This window comes from Solanum pennellii, chromosome 10 (genome assembly GCF_001406875.1).
Source record: "Solanum pennellii chromosome 10, SPENNV200".
Lineage (NCBI taxonomy): Eukaryota > Viridiplantae > Streptophyta > Magnoliopsida > Solanales > Solanaceae > Solanum > Solanum pennellii.
Genome location: NC_028646.1, coordinates 3,858,290 through 3,864,300, shown reverse-complemented (window position 1 = coordinate 3,864,300; position 6,011 = coordinate 3,858,290).

The following is a 6,011-nucleotide window of genomic DNA, read 5'->3' as shown; positions in this document are numbered from 1 at the left end:
CCCCCCCCCCCCCCCCCCCCCAACTTTTTTTAGTACTCCAAACTTTAAAAACTACATTTTCACTTTTTTATTACTTATAAATACCCCAAAATTTTCATTCTTTTCACTCACAAAAAAATTATTTTTTACTCTCTCAACCCTCTACTCTCTAATCTCTTATTCTTATTGAAATTACGTATTTGGTTTTTGGAAATTGGATTTGGGGCTTCAAAATTCAACTTTCAATTTTTCATTTTCAGCTTTCGATCACACACGTTTATTTTTTTTAAGTAGACGCTCGGTACATTCGTTTCAACTTTCATCTCTTTTTTTTACAACAATTATTTATTTAGTTTGTGATTAATTATTTGTTTGCAATACATTTTCGTATTATATATAATTTACTCACTTTTAGTATTTGAATATGAATTTCGGTAAAAAGATTGTTGAAAAAGGTTAAAAAAAGCATAGTTGAAACGGTTAATAATATGATGAACTTTAGTTCCACCATTAATAAAAAGACCGATAATTCTTCTAAATATAAAACTAAAAAATCTAATATAGTAAGAATGAATATGGATGATTATACACATGTTAATGATATTGTTTTTGATATTGATAGTAATTTTGGATTAGATCCTTATCATGAACGTTACAAAGAAGGTTTGGTAATTTTAATGAGGAATTGTCTTTAGATGATGAACATGATAACGTTGATGATTATATTGATACACCTAATGATGATGATGAAACTGAGCCATCTATGACTACTAGTACTCCTAGTCCCGCTCCCTTTCATTTTCCGTCCCCCCGTACATCCTAGGCCTAAGGTCAAATGTGCTAAAAAATCAGTTGTGTGGCAATTTATGACACAAAATGAACATAAAATACAAGCTATTTGTAATACATGTAAACTTAGATTGAATCATAAAACTGTAGGAAAACAAGGTGGGATGGGACATTTGAGTAATCATTTAATGTCATGTTATAAAAATGAATTTTTGCATGCTAAAGCGGTAGCCAAAGCTAAAAAGAATGGTGTCCCCTTCCTGAAACTGTAGAAGTAGGCGACTCTAATATGGTCCAAACACAATTAAATATTTCTAATGTTTTTTGCTCTAGTTTACCACGGTCATATATTAGAGAAAAAGATCTTGAAGAATTAGCTAAAATGATTGTTGTGATGGGTTTGCCATTTAGTTTTGCTGATAATCTTGAATTTATACATTATATTCAAAATGTGTATAATCCACATTTTAAAGGTTTTGCTAGAAATACAATTAAAAAGGTTGTATTTGATTATCAAGCTCAACATTTTCAATATCTTTGTTGTTTACTTTATTATAATAATTGTAAAATAGCTATTACTTCTGATATGAGCCGTAGTATAAACGGTAATGATTATTTGACTGTTACTGCACATTGGATTGATAAAAATTGGAGTATGAAAAAAAAATTTTAGGTTATAAATATTGTCAAATGAAAAACCGATTGTTAAATAGCTCAAATAATTTTAGAAAACTATGGAATTTGTGATCAAGTGCTGTTGAACTTCTAAGACCTTCTCTTGCCCTGTTTATGATGATGATTTTCATATTATGTGTGTTGCACACATATATAATTTGATTGTTAGAGGTGATATACAAATGTTTGATAATGGTTGTACGAAAGTTTGAAAATGCATGTTATTTTATATATAAATGTCAAGTTAAGTTTAGATGTAGAGATTTTCAAAATCATTATTTTGAATATAATCTTCCACCTAGAAAAATTTCAAAAACAGTGTCTACTAGATGAAATTCTTTATATAAAATGTTTGTAGTCGATTATAAATATAGAAAACCTTTACCAATGGTTTGAAAGATATGTCATATAGATTTGATGATAGCGATTGAAATGACATACAATAACTCATAGATTTCTTAATTTTTTTTTATTTAACTACAAAAAGAATATCTGCATTTTATTATCCAATCATTTGCTCTGTTTTACCTAAAATTTGTGATATTTTCTAAATTTTATAAATTCAAAAATATATCAAGATTTGTACAATCTATTAGCAAAATGATTGAAAAATTAAAAAAAACATTTTATTCCTATTCCCCAAATTTATTTAATCGCTTCTTTGTTAAACCCCATTACAAAGATGTAGGTACATGTAGGGCGGTTGATAAAATATATTTTAATTTTGATATTGATAGTGAAAATGATGGAATACCAGTTGTCAAGAAATTAAAGATAGCATAAAAATTGAAGTAAGAAAATTGTATGACTTATATAATTCTAATATAAATGTATCAAGTAATCAAGAACCTTAAAGTTCGGAAGGCGTTTTTTGTGCAACAAGGTTTTAAATTGGAGAGTATAGACATTCATTAGTAGCAGATAGCTTGGAGATATCAGTATTATTTAGAGATTTAATTAATGCCAAGAGAATAAATTTGGGTCGTGAACCACTACCGACCAAATTTGAGAATGACGATGAAATAATGCAAGATTATAGTGCGACGACATTGAAGCAATAGATGATTTATCTATTCAAACAATTCCCGATCATTTTACTAGAAAATGTTAAATGATTTAAGAAAAGATCTCTATAGTAACACGAACTATTAAATTTAAAAATGTAATTGTCTAGTAGTATGAGTATGATAATTCGAGGTCTAGGTCAAACAGAACCCTTCCTAGAAGGTGGTTGTGTAGATTAAATCTTTTAATACTTTACTAATATTTTTGTAGATCAAATTATAGTATTGTACTATCAATTAAATATTAATAAAAGTCTAGGCTATTCGTCTTAATTGCTTTTAATTATTTTCTTAAATAATTTTTGTTATTGTGAAATTTAAACTTTTATAGTTTTTAAAGTTTAAAATTTAAATTTTTATAACCTCAACGTTTGAATTTTAAATTTTCAAACTTTTAAAGTTTGAAATTTATATTTTCAAACTTTTAAAGTTTTTAGAAATATAAAAAATTATAATTTAGATTCAACTAATAGTTAAATTATATATTTATAGTTTAAAAGTTGGCAAAATGGTCTGATTAAACCTCAAACTTGTATCAGATTGTAAAGTGAACCCTTTCACTTATGACTTTGTCAAGTGAACACTCAAACTTAACGAAACACAATATTTTAAACCTTTTTTTCATTTGAAGAGGGTGTGTGTGATACAACCAAATACACGTGAAATCCACATCATTTTTTAATGACAAGTCAGAAATTAAATATTAATAAATACTCCACATCATTTTTTAATGACAAGTCAGAAATTAAATATTAATAAATAAATATTTTTTTTAAAAGCAAATTTTTCTTCTCAAAATACGTTGCACCTCCTTTCCATCTCTTTCAATAAATCCTAACCGCCCCCAAATTCCAAATCCACCTCCCACTCCCATCTTTTTCCACCTGCCTTAATTAAGCACAAAAGATACACTTGCTGCCATAATTATAGCTTGAGAATTGGGTGTTCTCATTTGGCAAATTTAATAACAATATGAATTTTGTTTCACAAAACACTTGAAATTCAAGAATTTTTAGAAAATTGTTGAGAATACATAAATCCCCAAAGACCAAAAAGTTGGAGTGAAGCAACAATGGAGATTTTAACAGCGACGGTGTAATTTTCTTTCTGATCTCAACAAAAAGAGTCCAACAATGAGTTATTTGACTCAATCGTCTTGATTTGAAGTTGAGTTATCAAATTGCTTAATTCAACTCGTATAATTTTGTTATTTGAGCTTTCAATTTACAGAGAAAATTTCAATCTAAACCTTCAAACTAAAAGCTCAAATTATGTAACCCATTTTAAATTTGAAGACAAACAAATCAGCCCAAAGAATCATTGAAACAAAAAAGTTCTTCTTCTTTCCAATATGTATGTTTGTTGTGGGATGTTTGAAGGATGAGTAATTTCTTTTAGAAACGAAGTTAAATTACCAAAAAAATTAATGGTGAAAAAGATGACATAATTTTTTCTCTGTAGGAAAAGGGAAGAAGAAGAGGATATTTTTGTTTTTCCTATTTTTAATTTTTTTCCTGATTATATGTGTTATTTTAATAAAAAAATATTGATTTCACGCTCTTGACTCGCGTGTGCCTCACACGTTTTTTCAGCTAAGCAATCTTATTGCCACATAAGTTTGGTCAATGGTCAGAGATGTTTAAAATATTGTGTTTCATTGAGTTTAAGGGTTCACTTGACAAATTCATAAGTAAAAGGGTTCACTTTACAATCCGATACAAGTATATCAAACCATTTTGCCTTTAAAGTTTTACAAACTTTCAGACTTTAAAGTTTAAAAGTTTGAAACCTATAAATGATTAATTTTGAATGTTTGAAAGTATATAATTTTGACTTTAAAATAATAAAAAAATGTAAAATATTAATTGATTTTCAATTTTTTTTTAAAATGCTGTTTTTATCGAAATCCAGTCCGATCAAATACCAGTTCGCTAGGGGATCGGGACGGGGTAAACTCTACGTATCCGAAACTATCGGTAACATTCCGTCCCAATTCCAGTATGATTTCTGATTGTAGATCCCGATTCCGGTTATTCCCGGTTCGATAGTTTCATTACCGATTTCAGATTTTTTTTCTATTTTAATTTTCTTTATTGTACAGGTAAAATGAGACATGTGTTTTTTTATATTGGAGGGATCAGTAAGTATAACTTTAATAAAAGAAAATTAAAATTTAGGTTATTTTGGACGAAGAATTTTTTTCGTGAAAATTACTCCCTCCATTTCATATTAACTCAAGTTTTGAACCCTTTTTTATTTTTTCAAGTTAACTAAGTTTCAATCTTCAAGACTATTTTTAAAATATTCTTCTAATTTTACCCTTTAAATTAGTATTGTAATTAGTTATTATAATTAATGTTTAGTTAGTTCTGACAATAACTAATAAGGATAAAAATAAAAAATTAATGTTCAAACCTACTTTTTTTAAAGGGTGTGAAACACCTCAAAGCTTAAGTTAACATAGAAGGGAGGGCGTAACAATTTAAATTTCATGCTCTGGTACTTTATGTAAATTTAATTTAAACGTAATTTTTTTTTAAATGAAAGACATTAGCACATATAAAAGAGCGAAAAATGTTAGTTGAAAATTCTCTACCTCTTCATCTAGTGTTACATTATCATAGTCATCATTAATGAAAAAATATAAAGAATATGTGATAACGCTAATGGATTAAGAAAGAATGAACCAATTTATTAAAATTGATAAGATTTAATTCAATATATCAACCAATCAATTAATCTAAAGAATGGAAGTAGTACGAACCAATTAATTCAATATTTTGTACCTCTAAATTTGATTATTCTAATTATTTAATATTAAAAATAGTACAAAATGTCTCTCTCGCTATTTGTTTAAATGTACAAGTAAAAAGTAAAATACGACATTTATTTTTGATATATATATGTAACACCAAATAAAAGAAAACTGAGGAATCATGTGTAGCTTTAACAAAAAAATAATTGTCTTAAATTCTGCCGCTTTTAAAATGCAGGACAAGAGATAGTACTTATTTTTAACTATACTTTATATGAAATAATTATTTCATATTAATAGAATGCACAATTTTAAAATAATACCTAATAAATAAGAATAATTCAATAAATCATATCTTCTGTTCATTTTTAATGAACTTCAAATAAGCTAATAGAACACTAGTGTTGTGAAGAGTCAACGTGCTTTTATTTTTTGACTCATAATAAAAAAAATTAAATATATATCCACTTAAAATATTCTAATTATTCTCCATAACTATAATTTAATCATTACAATTCGTAGCTACATGTCATAGGGAAGAGAATGACAGATGAGATTGGGAGAGAGAGGAGAGAGGTAAGCGAGAGAAGGTAAAAGAGTGGGGAGAGGTGAATTGTAAATGTATATCGGTTCGATAACTGTATGTTATACATATATATTTGTGTTGTTCTTTTTGTATTCTGATAGAATCGATATTATATATATGTATATATATATATATATATATATATATATATATATATATATAT